The following is a 19,198-nucleotide window of genomic DNA, read 5'->3' on the forward strand; positions in this document are numbered from 1 at the left end:
CCGAGTGCGCCCTCAAGATAAATCTTTTTAAACCAAATAATTCTAGCTTTATTACTTGTTTATCCATTAAAACATTTAGGCATATAACGTTGAATGCATATTGATGTGCTTTCTTCATATGAAATCTATTTAAAAAATCAGCCAAAAGGTCGAAAAACGTTGTCTGAAAAAGTCAATGTAAAAAATCTATAAGATGATACTTTTAGCACTTTGGAAGACTCTAAAACTAAGAATTGACTTGTAAAATAAAAATTCCTGATTATTTGTCTGTACTTTTTGAATTCATTAAAGATTTTTAAAGAAGAAAAATGCATCGGAAAGAAAAAATAATAACAATGTAAAACTTTGTAAAGTTCTTATAGCTTTAATGTAATTTAAAAAAAAAAAGTGTGCATTACTTAAGTTTTGGGGGTATAGCTCAGTGGCAGAGCTATTTGACTGCAGATTAAGAGGTCCTTGGTTCAACTCCGAGTGCGCCCTGAAGATAAATCTTTTTAAACCAAATAATTCTAGCTTTGTTACTTGTTTATCCATTAAAACATTTTAGGCATATAACGTTGAATGCATATTGATGTGCTTTCTTCATATGAAATCTATTTAAAAAATCAGCCAAAAGGTCGAAAAACGTTGTCTGAAAAAAGTCAATGTAAAAAATCTATAAGATGATACTTTTAGCACTTTGGAAGACTCTAAAACTAAGAATTGACTTGTAAAATAAAAATTCCTGATTATTTGTCTGTACTTTTTGAATTCATTAAAGATTTTTAAAGAAGAAAAATGCATCGGAAAGAAAAAATAATAACAATGTAAAACTTTGTAAAGTTCTTATAGCTGTAATGTAATTTAAAAAAAAAAAAAAAAAGTGTGCATTACTTAAGTTTTGGGGGTATAGCTCAGTGACAGAGCTATTTGACCGCAGATCAAGAGGTCCTTGGTTCAACTCCGAGTGCACCCTGAAGATAAATCTTTTTAAACCAAATAATTCTAGCTTTGTTACTTGTTTATCCATTAAAACATTTTAGGCATATAACGTTGAATGCATATTGATGTGCTTTCTTCATATAAAATCTATTTAAAAAAGCAGCCAAAAGGTCGAAAAACGTTGTCTGAAAAAAGTCAATGTAAAAAATCTATAAGATCATACTTTTAGCACTTTGGAAGACACTAAAACTAAGAATTGACTTGTAAAATAAAAATTCCTGATTATTTGTCTGTACTTTTTGAATTCATTAAAGATTTTTAAAGAAGAAAAATGCATCGGAAAGAAAAAATAATCACAATGTAAAACTTTGTAAAGTTCTTATAGCTTTAATGTAATTTAAAAAAAAAAAAAAAAAGAGTGTGCATTACTTAAGCTTTGGGGGTATAGCTCAGTGGCAGAGCATTTGACTGCAGATTAAGAGGTCCTTGGTTCAATGCCAAGTGCCCGCTGAAGATAAATCTTTTTAAACCAAATAATTCTAGCTTTATTAGTTGTTTATCCATTAAAACATTTTAGGCATATAACGTTGAATGCATATTGATGTGCTTTCTTCATATGAAATCTATTTAAAAAATCAGCAAAAAGGTCGAAAAACGTTGTCTGAAAAAGTCAATGGAAAAAATCTATAAGATGATACTTTTAGCACTTTGGAAGACTCTAAAACTAAGAATTGACTTGTAAAATAAAAATTCCTGATTATTTGTCTGTACTTTTTGAATTCATTAAAGATTTTTAAAGAAGAAAAATGCATCGGAAAGAAAAAATAATCACAATGTAAAACTTTGTAAAGTTCTTATAGCTTTAATGTAATTTAAAAAAAAAAAAACAAAAAGTGTGCATTACTTAAGTTTTGGGGGTATAGCTCAGTGGCAGAGCATTTGACTGCAGATCAAGAGGTCCTTGGTTCAACTCCGAGTGCGCCCTGAAGATAAATCTTTTTAAACCAAATAATTCTACCTTTATTACTTGTTTGTCCATTAAAACATTTTAGGCATATAACTTTGAATGCATATTGATGTGCTTTCTTCATATGAAATCTGTTTAAAAAATCAGCAAAAAGGTCGAAAAACGTTGTCTGTAAAAAGTCAATGTAAAAAATCTATAACATGATACTTTTAGCACTTTGGAAGACTCTAAAACTAAGAATTGACTTGTAAAATAAAAATTCCTGATTATTTGTCTGTACTTTTTGAATTCATTAAAGATTTTTAGAGAAGAAAAATGCATCAGAAAGAAAAATTAATCACAATGTAAAACTTTGTAAAGTTCTTATAGCTTTAATGTAATTTAAAAAAAAAAAAGAGTGTGTATTACTTAAGTTTTGGGGGTATAACTCAGTGGCAGAGCATTTGACTGCAGATCAACAGGTCCTTGGTTCAACTCCGAGTGCCCCCTGAAGATGAATCTTTTTAAACCAAATAATTCTAGCTTTATTACTTGTTTATCCATTAAAACATTTTAGGCATATAACGTTGAATGCATATTGATGTGCTTTCTTCATATGAAATCTATTTAAAAAATCAGCCAAAAGGTCGAAAAACGTTGTCTGTAAAAAGTCAATGTAAAAAATCTATAAGATGATACTTTTAGCACTTTGGAAGACTCTAAAACTAAGAATTGACTTGTAAAATAAAAATTCCTGATTATTTGTCTGTACTTTTTGAATTCATTAAAGATTTTTAAAGAAGAAAAATGCATCGGAAAGAAAAAATAATCACAATGTAAAACTTTGTAAAGTTCTTATAGCTTTAATTTAATTTAAAAAAAAAAAAAAAAAAAGTGTGCATTACTTAAGTTTTGGGGGTATAGCTCAGTGGCCGAGCTATGTGACTGCAGATCAAGAGGTCCTTGGTTCAACTCCGAGTGCGCCCTCAAGATAAATCTTTTTAAACCAAATAATTCTAGCTTTATTACTTGTTTATCCATTAAAACATTTTAGGCATATAACGTTAAATGCATATTGATGTGCTTTCTTCATATGAAATCTATTTAAAAAATCAGCCAAAAGGTCGAAAAACGTTGTTTGAAAAAGTCAATGTAAAAAATCTATAAGATGATACTTTTAGCACTTTGGAAGACTCTAAAACTAAGAATTGACTTGTAAAATAAAAATTCCTGATTATTTGTCTGTACTTTTTGAATTCATTAAAGATTTTTAAAGAAGAAAAATGCATCGGAAAGAAAAAATAATCACAATGTAAAACTTTGTAAAGTTCTTATAGCTTTAATGTAATTTAAAAAAAAAAAAGTGTGCATTACTTAAGTTTTGGGGGTATAGCTCAGTGGCAGAGCATTTGACTGCAGATCAAGAGGTCCTTGGTTCAACTCCGAGTGCGCCCTGAAGATAAATCTTTTTAAACCAAATAATTCTAGCTTTATTACTTGTTTGTCCATTAAAACATTTTAGGCATATAACGTTGAATGCATATTGATGTGCTTTCTTCATATGAAATCTATTTAAAAAATCAGCCAAAAGGTCGAAAAACGTTGTCTGAAAAAAGTCAATGTAAAAAATCTATAAGATCATACTTTTAGCACTTTGGAAGACACTAAAACTAAGAATTGACTTGTAAAATAAAAATTCCTGATTATTTGTCTGTACTTTTTGAATTCATTAAAGACTTTTAAAGAAGAAAAATGCATCGGAAAGAAAAAATAATCACAATGTAAAACTTTGTAAAGTTCTTATAGCTTTAATGTAATTTAAAAAAAAAAAAAAAAAAGAGTGTGCATTACTTAAGTTTTGGGGGTATAGCTCAGTGACAGAGCATTTGACTGCACATCAAGAGGTCCTTGGTTCAACGCCAAGTGTCCCCTGAAGATAAATCTTTTTAAACCAAATAATTCTAGCTTTATTACTTGTTTATCCATTAAAACATTTTAGGCATATAACGTTGAATGCATATTCATGTGCTTTCTTCATATTAAATCTATTTAAAAAATCAGCAAAAAGGTCGAAAAACGTTGTCTGAAAAAGTAAATGTAAAAAATCTATAAGATGATACTTTTAGCACTTTGGAAGACTCTAAAACTAAGAATTGACTTGTAAAATAAAAATTCCTGATTATTTGTCTGTACTTTTTGAATTCATTAAAGATTTTTAAAGAAGAAAAATGCATCGGAAAGAAAAAATAATCACAATGTAAAACTTTGTAAAGTTCTTATAGCTTTAATGTAATTTAAAAAAAAAAAAAAAAAAGTGTGCATTACTTAAGTTTTGGGGGTATAGCTCAGTGGCAGAGCATTTGACTGCAGATCAAGAGGTCCTTGGCTCAACTCCGAGTGCCCCCCTGAAGATAAATCTTTTTAAACCAAATAATTCTAGCTTTATTACTTGTTTATCCATTAAAACATTTTAGGCATATAACGTTGAATGCATATTGATGTGCTTTCTTCATATGAAATCTATTTAAAAAATCAGCCAAAAGGTCGAAAAACGTTGTCTGTAAAAAGTCAATGTAAAAAATCTATAAGATGATACTTTTAGCACTTTGTAATACTCTAAACTAAGAATTGACTTGTAAAATAAAAATTCCTGAGTTTTTGTCTGTACTTTTTGAATTCATTAAAGATTTTTAGAGAAGAAAAATGCATCGGAAAGAAAAAATAATCACAATGTAAAACTTTGTAAAGTTCTTATAGCTTTAATGTAATTTAAAAAAAAAAAAAAAAAAGAGTGTGCATTACTTAAGTTTTGGGGGTATATCTCAGTGGCAGAGCTATTTGACTGCAGATCAAGAGGTCCTTGGTTCAACTCCGAGTGCGCCCTGAAGATAAATCTTTTTAAACCAAATAATTCTAGCTTTATTACTTGTTTATCCATTAAAACATTTTAGGCATATAACGTTGAATGCATATTGATGTGCTTTCTTCATATGAAATCTATTTAAAAAATCAGCCAAAAGGTCGAAAAACGTTGTCTGTAAAAAGTCAATGTAAAAAATCTATAAGATGATACTTTTAGCACTTTGGAAGACTCTAAAACTAAGAATTGACTTGTAAAATAAAAATTCCTGATTATTTGTCTGTACTTTTTGAATTCATTAAAGATTTTTAAAGAAGAAAAATGCATCGGAGAGAAAAAATAATCACAATGTAAAACTTTGTAAAGTTCTTATAGCTTTAATGTAATTTAAAAAAAAAAAAAAAAAAGTGTGCATTACTTAAGTTTTGGGGGTATAGCTCAGTGGCAGAGCATTTGACTGCAGATCAAGAGGTCCTTGGTTCAACTCCGAGTGCGCCCTGAAGATAAATCTTTTTAAACCAAATAATTCTAGCTTTATTACTTGTTTGTCCATTAAAACATTTTAGGCATATAACGTTGAATGAATATTGATGTGCTTTCTTCATATGAAATCTATTTAAAAAATCAGCCAAAAGGTCGAAAAACGTTGTCTGAAAAAAGTCAATGTAAAAAATCTATAAGATCATACTTTTAGCACTTTGGAAGACACTAAAACTAAGAATTGACTTGTAAAATAAAAATTCCTGATTATTTGTCTGTACTTTTTGAATTCATTAAAGACTTTTAAAGAAGAAAAATGCATCGGAAAGAAAAAATAATCACAATGTAAAACTTTGTAAAGTTCTTATAGCTTTAATGTAATTTAAAATAAAAAAAAAAAAGAGTGTTCATTACTTAAGTTTTGGGGGTATAGCTCAGTGGCAGAGCATTTGACTGCAGATCAAGAGGTCCTTGGTTCAACGCCAAGTGTCCCCTGAAGATAAATCTTTTTAAACCAAATAATTCTAGCTTTATTACTTGTTTATCCATTAAAACATTTTAGGCATATAACGTTGAATGCATATTGATGTGCTTTCTTCATATGAAATCTATTTAAAAAATCAGCCAAAAGGTCGAAAAACGTTGTCTGTAAAAAGTCAATGTAAAAAATCTATAAGATGATACTTTTAGCACTTTGGAAGACTCTAAAACTAAGAATTGACTTGTAAAATAAAAATTCCTGATTATTTGTCTGTACTTTTTGAATTCATTAAAGATTTTTAAAGAAGAAAAATGCATCGGAAAGAAAAAATAATCACAATGTAAAACTTTGTAAAGTTCTTATAGCTTTAATGTAATTTAAAAAAAAAAAAAAAAAAGTGTGCATTACTTAAGTTTTGGGGGTATAGCTCAGTGGCAGAGCATTTGACTGCAGATCAAGAGGTCCTTGGTTCAACTCCGAGTGCGCCCTGAAGATAAATCTTTTTAAACCAAATAATTCTAGCTTTATTACTTGTTTGTCCATTAAAACATTTTAGGCATATAACGTTGAATGCATATTGATGTGCTTTCTTCATATGAAATCTATTTAAAAAATCAGCCAAAAGGTCGAAAAACGTTGTCTGAAAAAAGTCAATGTAAAAAATCTATAAGATCATACTTTTAGCACTTTGGAAGACACTAAAACTAAGAATTGACTTGTAAAATAAAAATTCCTGATTATTTGTCTGTACTTTTTGAATTCATTAAAGACTTTTAAAGAAGAAAAATGCATCGGAAAGAAAAAATAATCACAATGTAAAACTTTGTAAAGTTCTTATAGCTTTAATGTAATTTAAAAAAAAAAAAAAAAAAGAGTGTGCATTACTTAAGTTTTGGGGGTATAGCTCAGTGGCAGAGCATTTGACTGCAGATCAAGAGGTCCTTGGTTCAATGCCAAGTGTCCCCTGAAGATAAATCTTTTTAAACCAAATAATTCTAGCTTTATTACTTGTTTATCCATTAAAACATTTTAGGCATATAACGTTGAATGCATATTCATGTGCTTTCTTCATATTAAATCTATTTAAAAAATCAGCAAAAAGGTCGAAAAACGTTGTCTGAAAAAGTCAATGTAAAAAATCTATAAGATGATACTTTTAGCACTTTGGAAGACTCTAAAACTAAGAATTGACTTGTAAAATAAAAATTCCTGATTATTTGTCTGTACTTTTTGAATTCATTAAAGATTTTTAAAGAAGAAAAATGCATCGGAAAGAAAAAATAATCACAATGTAAAACTTTGTAAAGTTCTTATAGCTTTAATGTAATTTAAAAAAAAAAAAAAAAAGTGTGCATTACTTAAGTTTTGGGGGTATAGCTCAGTGGCAGAGCATTTGACTGCAGATCAAGAAGTCCTTGGCTCAACTCCGAGTGCCCCCCTGAAGATAAATCTTTTTAAACCAAATAATTCTAGCTTTATTACTTGTTTATCCATTAAAACATTTTAGGCATATAACGTTGAATGCATATTGATGTGCTTTCTTCATATGAAATCTATTTAAAAAATCAGCCAAAAGGTCGAAAAACGTTGTCTGTAAAAAGTCAATGTAAAAAATCTATAAGATGATACTTTTAGCACTTTGTAAGACTCTAAACTAAGAATTGACTTGTAAAATAAAAATTCCTGATTATTTGTCTGTACTTTTTGAATTCATTAAAGATTTTTAGAGAAGAAAAATGCATCGGAAAGAAAAAATAATCACAATGTAAAACTTTGTAAAGTTCTTATAGCTTTAATGTAATTTAAAAAAAAAAAAAAAAAAGAGTGTGCATTACTTAAGTTTTGGGGGTATATCTCAGTGGCAGAGCTATTTGACTGCAGATCAAGAGTTCCTTGGTTCAACTCCGAGTGCGCCCTGAAGATAAATCTTTTTAAACCAAATAATTCTAGCTTTATTACTTGTTTATCCATTAAAACATTTTAGGCATATAACGTTGAATGCATATTGATGTGCTTTCTTCATATGAAATCTATTTAAAAAATCAGCCAAAGGGTCGAAAAACGTTGTCTGTAAAAAGTCAATGTAAAAAATCTATAAGATGATACTTTTAGCACTTTGGAAGACTCTAAAACTAAGAATTGACTTGTAAAATAAAAATTCCTGATTATTTGTCTGTACTTTTTGAATTCATTAAAGATTTTTAAAGAAGAAAAATGCATCGGAAAGAAAAAATAATCACAATGTAAAACTTTGTAAAGTTCTTATAGCTTTAATGTAATTTAAAAAAAAAAAAAAAAAAAGTGTGCATTACTTAAGTTTTGGGGGTATAGCTCATTGGCCGAGCTATTTGACTGCAGATCAAGAGGTCCTTGGTTCAACTCCGAGTGCGCCCTCAAGATAAATCTTTTTAAACCAAATAATTCTAGCTTTATTACTTGTTTATCCATTAAAACATTTAGGCATATAACGTTGAATGCATATTGATGTGCTTTCTTCATATGAAATATATTTAAAAAATCAGACAAAAGGTCGAAAAACGTTGTCTGTAAAAAGTCAATGTAAAAAATCTATAAGATGATACTTTTAGCACTTTGGAAGACTCTAAAACTAAGAATTGACTTGTAAAATAAAAATTCCTAATTATTGGTCTGTACTTTTTGAATTCATTAAAGATTTTTAGAGAAGAAAAATGCATCGGAAAGAAAAAAGAATCACAATGTAAAACTTTGTAAAGTTCTTATAGCTTTAATGTAATTTAAAAGAAAAAAAAAAAAAGAGTGTGCATTACTTAAGTTTTGGGGGTATAGCTCAGTGGCAGAGCATTTGACTGCAGATTAAGTGGTCCTTGATTCAACTCTGAGTGCGCCCTGAAGATAAATCTTTTTAAACCAAATAATTCTAGCTTTTTTACTTGTTTATCCATTAAAACATTTTAGGCATATAACGTTGAATGCATATTGATGTGCTTTCTTCATATGAAATCTATTTAAAAAATCAGCCAAAAGGTCGAAAAACGTTGTCTGAAAAAGTCAATGTAAAAAATCTATAAGATGATACTTTTAGCACTTTGGAAGACTCTAAAACTAAGAATTGACTTGTAAAATAAAAATTCCTGATTATTTGTCTGTACTTTTTGAATTCATTAAAGATTTTTAAAGAAGAAAAATGCATCGGAAAGAAAAAATAATCACAATGTAAAACTTTGTAAAGTTCTTATAGCTTTAATGTAATTTAAAAAAAAAAAAGAAAAAGTGTGCATTACTTAAGTTTTGGGGGTATATCTCAGTGGCAGAGCTATTTGACTGCAGATCAAGAGGTCCTTGGTTCAACTCCGAGTGCGCTCTGAAGATAAATCTTTTTAAACCAAATAATTCTAGCTTTATTACTTGTTTATCCATTAAAATATTTAGGCATATAACGTTGAATGCATATTGATGTGCTTTCTTCATATGAAATCTATTTAAAAAATCAGCCAAAAGGTCGAAAAATGTTGTCTGAAAAAGTCAATGTAAAAAATCTATAAGATGATACTTTTAGCACTTTGGAAGACTCTAAAATTAAGAATTGACTTGTAAAATAAAAATTCCTGATTATTTGTCTGTACTTTTTGAATTCATTAAAGATTTTTAAAGAAGAAAAATGCATCGGAAAGAAAAAATAATAACAATGTAAAACTTTGTAAAGTTCTTATAGCTTTAATGTAATTTAAAAAAAAAAAAAGTGTGCATTACTTAAGTTTTGGGGGTATAGCTCAGTGGCAGAGCTATTTGACTGTAGATCAAGAGGTCCTTGGTTCAACTCCGAGTGCGCCCTGAAGATAAATCTTTTTAAACCAAATAATTCTAGCTTTGTTACTTGTTTATCCATTAAAACATTTTAGGCATATAACGTTGAATGCATATTGATGTGCTTTCTTCATATGAAATCTATTTAAAAAATCAGCCAAAAGGTCGAAAAACGTTGTCTGAAAAAAGTCAATGTAAAAAATCTATAAGATGATACTTTTAGCACTTTGGAAGACTCTAAAACTAAGAATTGACTTGTAAAATAAAAATTCCTGATTATTTGTCTGTACTTTTTGAATTCATTAAAGATTTTTAAAGAAGAAAAATGCATCGGAAAGAAAAAATAATAACAATGTAAAACTTTGTAAAGTTCTTATAGCTTTAATGTAATTTAAAAAAAAAAAAAAAAAAGTGTGCATTACTTAAGTTTTGGGGGTATAGCTCAGTGGCAGAGCTATTTGACTGCAGATCAAGAGGTCCTTGGTTCAACTCCGAGTGCGCCCTGAAGATAAATCTTTTTAAACCAAATAATTCTAGTTTTTTTACTTGTTTATCCATTAAAACATTTTAGCCATATAACGTTGAATGCATATTGATGTGCTTTCTTCATATGAAATCTATTTAAAAAATCAGCCAAAAGGTCGAAAAACGTTGTCTGTAAAAAGTCAATGTAAAAAATCTATAAGATGATACTTTTAGCACTTTGGAAGACTCTAAAACTAAGAATTGACTTGTAAAATAAAAATTCCTGATTATTTGTCTGTACTTTTTGAATTCATTAAAGATTTTTAGAGAAGAAAAATGCATCGGAAAGAAAAATTAATCACAATGTAAAACTTTGTAAAGTTCTTATAGCTTTAATGTAATTTAAAAAAAAAAAGAGTGTGCATTACTTAAGTTTTGGGGGTATATCTCAGTGGCAGAGCATTTGACTGCATATCAACAGGTCCTTGGTTCAACTCCGAGTGCCCCCTGAAGATAAATCTTTTTAAACCAAATAATTCTAGCTTTATTACTTGTTTATCCATTAAAACATTTTACGCATATAACGTTGAATGCATATTGATGTGCTTTCTTCATATGAAATCTATTTAAAAAATCAGCCAAAAGGTCGAAAAACGTTGTCTGTAAAAAGTCAATGTAAAAAATCTATAAGATGATACTTTTAGCACTTTGGAAGACTCTAAAACTAAGAATTGACTTGTAAAATAAAAATTCCTGATTATTTGTCTGTACTTTTTGAATTCATTAAAGATTTTTAAAGAAGAAAAATGCATCGGAAAGAAAAAATAATCACAATGTAAAACTTTGTAAAGTTCTTATAGCTTTAATGTATTTAAAAAAAAAAAAAAAAAAAAGTGTGCATTACTTAAGTTTTGGGGGTATAGCTCAGTGGCCGAGCTATTTGACTGCAGATCAAGAGGTCCTTGGTTCAACTCCGAGTGCGCCCTCAAGATAAATCTTTTTAAACCAAATAATTCTAGCTTTATTACTTGTTTATCCGTTAAAACATTTTAGGCATATAACGTTAAATGCATATTGATCTGCTTTCTTCATATGAAATCTATTTAAAAAATCAGCCAAAAGGTCGAAAAACGTTGTCTGAAAAAGTCAATGTAAAAAATCTATAAGATGATACTTTTAGGACTTTGGAAGACTCTAAAACTAAGAATTGACTTGTAAAATAAAAATTCCTGATTATTTGTCTGTACTTTTTGAATTCATTAAAGATTTTTAAAGAAGAGAAATGCATCGGAAAGAAAAAATAATAACAATGTAAAACTTTGTAAAGTTCTTATAGCTTTAATGTAATTTAAAAAAAAAAAAAAAAAAGTGTGCATTACTTAAGTTTTGGGGTATAGCTCAGTGGCCGAGCTATTTGATTGCAGATTAAAAGGTCCTTGGTTCAACTCCAAGTGCACCCTGAAGATAAATCTTTTTAAACCAAATAATTCTAGCTTTATTACTTGTTTATCCATTAAAACATTTTAGGCATATAACGTTGAATGCATATTGATGTGCTTTCTTCATATGAAATCTATTTAAAAAATCAGCCAAAAGGTCGAAAAACGTTGTCTGAAAAAGTCAATGTAAAAAATCTATAAGATGATACTTTTAGCACTTTGGAAGACTCTAAAACTAAGAATTGACTTGTAAAATAAAAATTCCTGATTATTTGTCTGTACTTTTTGAATTCATTAAAGATTTTTAAAGAAGAAAAATGCATCGGAAAGAAAAAATAATAACAATGTAAAACTTTGTAAAGTTCTTATAGCTTTAATGTAATTTAAAAAAAAAAAAAAAAAGTGTGCATTACTTAAGTTTTGAGGGTATAGCTCAGTGGCAGAGCTATTTGACTGCAGATCAAGAGGTCCTTGGTTCAACTCCGAGTGCGCCCTGAAGATAAATCGTTTTAAACCAAATAATTCTAGCTTTGTTACTTGTTTATCCATTAAAACATTTTAGGCATATAACGTTGAATGCATATTGATGTGCTTTCTTCATATGAAATCTATTTAAAAAATCAGCCAAAAGGTCGAAAAACGTTGTCTGTAAAAAGTCAATGTAAAAAATCTATAAGATGATACTTTTAGCACTTTGGAAGACTCTAAAACTAAGAATTGACTTGTAAAATAAAAATTCCTGATTATTTGTCTGTACTTTTTGAATTCATTAAAGATTTTTAAAGAAGAAAAATGCATCGGAAAGAAAAAATAATCACAATGTAAAACTTTGTAAAGTTCTTATAGCTTTAATGTAATTAAAAAAAAAAAAAAAAAAAAGTGTGCATTACTTAAGTTTTGGGGGTATAGCTCAGTGGCCGAGCTATTTGACTGCAGATCAAGAGGTCCTTGGTTCAACTCCGAGTGCGCCCTCAAGATAAATCTTTTTAAACCAAATAATTCTAGCTTTATTACTTGTTTATCCATTAAAACATTTTAGGCATATAACGTTAAATGCATATTGATGTGCTTTCTTCATATGAAATCTATTTAAAAAATCAGCCAAAAGGTCGAAAAACGTTGTCTGAAAAAGTCAATGTAAAAATCTATAAGATGATACTTTTAGCACTTTGGAAGACTCTAAAACTAAGAATTGACTTGTAAAATAAAAATTCCTGATTATTTGTCTGTACTTTTTGAATTCATTAAAGATTTTTAAAGAAGAGAAATGCATCGGAAAGAAAAAATAATAACAATGTAAAACTTTGTAAAGTTCTTATAGCTTTAATGTAATTTAAAAAAAAAAAAAAAGTGTGCATTACTTAAGTTTTGGGGGTATAGCTCAGTGGCAGAGCTATTTGACTGCAAATCAAGAGGTCCTTGGTTCAACTCCGAGTGCGCCCTGAAGATAAATCTTTTTAAACCAAATAATTCTAGCTTTGTTACTTGTTTATCCATTAAAACATTTTAGGCATATAACGTTGAATGCATATTGATGTGCTTTCTTCATATGAAATCTATTTAAAAAATCAGCCAAAAGGTCGAAAAACGTTGTCTGAAAAAAGTCAATGTAAAAAATCTATAAGATGATACTTTTAGCACTTTGGAAGACTCTAAAACTAAGAATTGACTTGTAAAATAAAAATTCCTGATTATTTGTCTGTACTTTTTGAATTCATTAAAGATTTTTAAAGAAGAAAAATGCATCGGAAAGAAAAAATAATAACAATGTAAAACTTTGTAAAGTTCTTATAGCTTTAATGTAATTTAAAAAAAAAAAAAAAAAAAGTGTGCATTACTTAAGTTTTGGGGGTATAGCTCAGTGGCAGAGCTATTTGACTGCAGATCAAGAGGTCCTTGGTTCAACTCCGAGTGCGCCCTGAAGATAAATCTTTTTAAACCAAATAATTCTAGCTTTGTTACTTGTTTATCCATTAAAACATTTTAGGCATATAACGTTGAATGCATATTGATGTGCTTTCTTCATATAAAATCTATTTAAAAAAGCAGCCAAAAGGTCGAAAAACGTTGTCTGAAAAAAGTCAATGTAAAAAATCTATAAGATCATACTTTTAGCACTTTGGAAGACACTAAAACTGAGAATTGACTTGTAAAATAAAAATTCCTGATTATTTGTCTGTACTTTTTGAATTCATTAAAGATTTTTAAAGAAGAAAAATGCATCGGAAAGAAAAAATAATCACAATGTAAAACTTTGTAAAGTTCTTATAGCTTTAATGTAATTAAAAAAAAAAAAAAAAAAAAAGTGTGCATTACTTAAGTTTTGGGGGTATAGCTCAGTGGCCGAGCTATTTGACTGCAGATCAAGAGGTCCTTAGTTCAACTCTGAGTGCGCCCTCAAGATAAATCTTTTTAAACCAAATAATTCTAGCTTTATTACTTGTTTATCCATTAAAACATTTTAGGCATATAACGTTAAATGCATATTGATGTGCTTTCTTCATATGAAATCTATTTAAAAAATCAGCCATAAGGTCGAAAAACGTTGTCTGAAAAAGTCAATGTAAAAAATCTATAAGATGATACTTTTAGCACTTTGGAAGACTCTAAAACTAAGAATTGACTTGTAAAATAAAAATTCCTGATTATTTGTCTGTACTTTTTGAATTCATTAAAGATTTTTAAAGAAGAGAAATGCATCGGAAAGAAAAAATAATAACAATGTAAAACTTTGTAAAGTTCTTATAGCTTTAATGTAATTTAAAAAAAAAAAAAAAGTGTGCATTACTTAAGTTTTGGGGGTATAGCTCAGTGGCAGAGCTATTTGACTGCAGATCAAGAGGTCCTTGGTTCAACTCCGAGTGCGCCCTGAAGATAAATCTTTTTAAACCAAATAATTCTAGCTTTGTTACTTGTTTATCCATTAAAACATTTTAGGCATATAACGTTGAATGCATATTGATGTGCTTTCTTCATATGAAATCTATTTAAAAAATCAGCCAAAAGGTCGAAAAACGTTGTCTGAAAAAAGTCAATGTAAAAAATCTATAAGATCATACTTTTAGCACTTAGGAAGACACTAAAACTAAGAATTGACTTGTAAAATAAAAATTCCTGATTATTTGTCTGTACTTTTTGAATTCATTAAAGATTTTTAAAGAAGAAAAATGCATCGGAAAGAAAAAATAATCACAATGTAAAACTTTGTAAAGTTCTTATAGCTTTAATGTAATTTAAAAAAAAAAAAAAAAAAAGTGTGCATTACTTAAGTTTTGGGGGTATAGCTCAGTGGCCGAGCTATTTGATTGCAGAATAAGAGGTCCTTGGTTCAACTCCGAGTGCACCCTGAAGATAAATCTTTTTAAACCAAATAATTCTAGCTTTATTACTTTTTTATCCATTAAAACATTTTAGGCATATAACGTTAAATGCATATTGATGTGCTTTCTTCATATGAAATCTATTTAAAAAATCAGCAAAAAGGTCGAAAAACGTTGTCTGAAAAAGTCAATGTAAAAAATCTATAAGATGATACTTTTAGCACTTTGGAAGACTCTAAAACTAAGAATTGACTTGTAAAATAAAAATTCCTGATTATTTGTCTGTACTTTTTGAATTCATTAAAGATTTTTAGAGAAGAAAAATGCATCGGAAAGAAAAAAGAATCACAATGTAAAACTTTGTAAAGTTCTTATAGCTTTAATGTAATTTAAAAAAAAAAAAAAAAAAGAGTGTTCATTACTTAAGTTTTGGGGGTATAGCTCAGTGGCAGAGCATTTGACTGCAGATTAAGAGGTCCTTGGTTCAACTCCGAGTGCCCCCTGAAGACTAATCTTTTTAAACCAAATAATTCTAGCTTTATTACTTGTTTATCCATTAAAACATTTTAGGCATATTTAAAAAATCAGCCAAAAGGTCGAAAAAAGTTGTCTGTAAAAAGTCAATGTAAAAAATCTACAAGATGATACTTTTAGCACTTTGGAAGACTCTAAAACTAAGAATTGACTTGTAAAATAAAAATTCCTGATTATTTGTCTGTACTTTTTGAATTCATTAAAGATTTTTAAAGAAGAAAAATGCATCGGAAAGAAAAAATAATCACAATGTAAAACTTTGCAAAGTTCTTATAGCTTTAATGTAATTAAAAAAAAAAAAAAAAAAAAAGTGTGCATTACTTAAGTTTTGGGGGTATAGCTCAGTGGCCGAGCTATTTGACTGCAGATCAAGAGGTCCTTGGTTCAACTCTGAGTGCGCCCTCAAGATAAATCTTTTTAAACCAAAAAATTCTAGCTTTATTACTTGTTTATACATTAAAACATTTTAGGCATATAACGTTAAATGCATATTGATGTGCTTTCTTCATATGAAATCTATTTAAAAAATCAGCCAAAAGGTCGAAAAACGTTGTCTGAAAAAGTCAATGTAAAAAATCTATAAGATGATACTTTTAGCACTTTGGAAGACTCTAAAACTAAGAATTGACTTGTAAAATAAAAATTCCTGATTATTTGTCTGTACTTTTTGAATTCATTAAAGATTTTTAAAGAAGAGAAATGCATCGGAAAGAAAAAATAATAACAATGTAAAACTTTGTAAAGTTCTTATAGCTTTAATGTAATTTAAAAAAAAAAAAAAGTGTGCATTACTTAAGTTTTGGGGGTATAGCTCAGTGGCAGAGCTATTTGACTGCAGATCAAGAGGTCCTTGGTTCAACTCCGAGTGCGCACTGAAGATAAATCTTTTTAAACCAAATAATTCTAGCTTTGTTACTTGTTTATCCATTAAAACATTTTAGGCATATAACGTTGAATGCATATTGATGTGCTTTCTTCATATGAAATCTATTTAAAAAATCAGCCAAAAGGTCGAAAAACGTTGTCTGAAAAAAGTCAATGTAAAAAATCTATAAGATCATACTTTTAGCACTTAGGAAGACACTAAAACTAAGAATTGACTTGTAAAATAAAAATTCCTGATTATTTGTCTGTACTTTTTGAATTCATTAAAGATTTTTAAAGAAGAAAAATGCATCGGAAAGAAAAAATAATCACAATGTAAAACTTTGTAAAGTTCTTATAGCTTTAATGTAATTTAAAAAAAAAAAAAAAAAAAGGGTGCATTACTTAAGTTTTGGGGGTATAGCTCAGTGGCCGAGCTATTTGATTGCAGATTAAGAGGTCCTTGGTTCAACTCCAAGTGCACCCTGAAGATAAATCTTTTTAAACCAAATAATTCTAGCTTTATTACTTTTTTATCCATTAAAACATTTTAGGCATATAACGTTAAATGCATATTGATGTGCTTTCTTCATATGAAATCTATTTAAAAAATCAGCAAAAAGGTCGAAAAACGTTGTCTGAAAAAGTCAATGTAAAAAATCTATAAGATGATACTTTTAGCACTTTGGAAGACTCTAAAACTAAGAATTGACTTGTAAAATAAAAATTCCTGATTATTTGTCTGTACTTTTTGAATTCATTAAAGATTTTTAGAGAAGAAAAATGCATCGGAAAGAAAAAAGAATCACAATGTAAAACTTTGTAAAGTTCTTATAGCTTTAATGTAATTTAAAAAAAAAAAAAAAATGTGCATTACTTAAGTTTTGGGGGTATAGCTCAGTGGCAGAGCATTTGACTGCAGATCAAGAGGTCCTTGGTTTAACTCCGAGTGCGCCCTGAAGATAAATCTTTTTAAACCAAATAATTCTAGATTTATTACTTGTTTATCCATTAAAACATTTTAGGCATATAACGTTGAATGCATATTGATGTGCTTTCTTCATATGAAATCTATTTAAAAAATCAGCCAAAAGGTCGAAAAACGTTGTCTGTAAAAAGTCAATGTAAAAAATCTATAAGATGATACTTTTAGCATTTTGTAAGACACTAAAACTAAGAATTGACTTGTAAAATAAAAATTCCTGATTATTTGTCTGTACTTTTTGAATTCATTAAAGATTTTTAGAGAAGAAAAATGCATCGGAAAGAAAAAATAATCACAATGTAAAACTTTGTAAAGTTCTTATAGCTATAATGTAATAAAAAAAAAAAAAAAAAGAGGGTGCATTACTTAAGTTGTGGGGGTATAGCTCAGTGGCAGAGCATTTGACTGCATATTAAGAGGTCCTTGGTTCAACTCCGAGTGCCCCCTGAAGATAAATATTTTTAAACCAAATAATTCTAGCTTTATTACTTGTTTATCCATTAAAACATTTTAGGCATATAACGTTGAATGCATATTGATGTGCTTTCTTCATATGAAATCTATTTAACAAATCAGCCAAAAGGTCGAAAAACGTTGTCTGTAAAAAGTCAATGTAAAAAATCTATAAGATGATACTTTTAGCACTTTGGAAGACTCTAAAACTAAGAATTGACTTGTAAAATAAAAATTCCTGATTATTTGTCTGTACTTTTTGAATTCATTAAAGATTTTTAGAGAAGAAAAATGCATCGGAAAGAAAAAATAATCACAATGTAAAACTTTGTAAAGTTCTTAAAGCTTTAATGTAATTTAAAAAAAAAAAAAAAAAAGAGTGTGCATTACTTAAGTTTTGGGGGTATAGCTCAGTGGCAGAGCTATTTGACTGCAGATCAAGAGGTCCTTGGTTCAACTCCGAGTGCGCCCTGAAGATAAATCTTTTTAAACCAAATAATTCTAGCTTTGTTACTTGTTTATCCATTAAAACATTTTAGGCATATAACGTTGAATGCATATTGATGTGCTTACTTCATATAAAATCTATTTAAAAAAGCAGCCAAAAGGTCGAAAAACGTTGTCTGAAAAAAGTCAATGTAAAAAATCTATAAGATCATACTTTTAGCACTTTGGAAGACACTAAAACTAAGAATTGACTTGTAAAATAAAAATTCCTGATTATTTGTCTGTACTTTTTGAATTCATTAAAGATTTTTAAAGAAGAAAAATGCATCGGAAAGAAAAAATAATCACAATGTAAAACTTTGTAAAGTTCTTATAGCTTTAATGTAATTTAAAAAAAAAAAAAAAAGAGTGTGCATTACTTAAGTTTTGGGGGTATAGCTCAGTGGCAGAGCATTTGACTGCATATCAACAGGTCCTTGGTTCAACTCCGAGTGCCCCCTGAAGATAAATCTTTTTAAACCAAATAATTCTAGCTTTATTACTTGTTTATCCATTAAAACATTTTAGGCATATAACGTTGAATACATATTGATGTGCTTTCTTCATATGAAATCTATTTAACAAATCAGCCAAAAGGTCGAAAAACGTTGTCTGTAAAAAGTCAATGTAAAAAATCTATAAGATGATACTTTTAGCACTTTGGAAGACTCTAAAACTAAGAATTGACTTGTAAAATAAAAATTCCTGATTATTTGTCTGTACTTTTTGAATTCATTAAAGATTTTTAGAGAAGAAAAATGCATCGGAAAGAAAAAATAATCACAATGTAAAACTTTGTAAAGTTCTTAAAGCTTTAATGTAATTTAAAAAAAAAAAAAAAAAAGAGTGTGCATTACTTAAGTTTTGGGGGTATAGCTCAGTGGCAGAGCATTTGACTGCAGATCAAGAGGTCCTTGGTTCAACTCCGAGTGCCCCCTGAAGATAAATCTTTTTAAACCAAATAATTCTAGCTTTATTACTTGTTTATCCATTAAAACATTTTAGGCATATTTAAAAAATCAGCCAAAAGGTCGAAAAAAGTTGTCTGTAAAAAGTCAATGTAAAAAATCTATAAGATGATACTTTTAGCACTTTGGAAGACTCTAAAACTAAGAATTGACTTGTAAAATAAAAATTCCTGATTATTTGTCTGTACTTTTTGAATTCATTAAAGATTT

The 19,198-nt window shown here is 28.5% G+C and overlaps 3 non-coding genes across 3 annotated transcripts; all 3 read left to right on the forward strand.

Moving 5' to 3' along the window:
• The first annotated feature begins 9,429 nt into the window (after window positions 1-9,429).
• TRNAY-GUA (transfer RNA tyrosine (anticodon GUA)) lies at window positions 9,430-9,502 on the forward strand. The gene has a single exon. It is a non-coding gene; the product is annotated as a tRNA-Tyr (tRNA).
• A 5,627-nt stretch (window positions 9,503-15,129) lies between these two features.
• TRNAC-GCA (transfer RNA cysteine (anticodon GCA)) lies at window positions 15,130-15,201 on the forward strand. The gene has a single exon. It is a non-coding gene; the product is annotated as a tRNA-Cys (tRNA).
• A 3,685-nt stretch (window positions 15,202-18,886) lies between these two features.
• On the forward strand, window positions 18,887-18,958 carry TRNAC-GCA (transfer RNA cysteine (anticodon GCA)). Its single transcript has one exon. It is a non-coding gene; the product is annotated as a tRNA-Cys (tRNA).
• Window positions 18,959-19,198: the final 240 nt, after the last annotated feature.

The sequence above is a fragment of the Phyllobates terribilis genome, unplaced genomic scaffold, assembly GCF_046119375.1.
Source record: "Phyllobates terribilis strain yellow unplaced genomic scaffold, ASM4611937v1 Scaffold_1__5_contigs__length_1240528914, whole genome shotgun sequence".
Classification (NCBI taxonomy): domain Eukaryota; kingdom Metazoa; phylum Chordata; class Amphibia; order Anura; family Dendrobatidae; genus Phyllobates; species Phyllobates terribilis.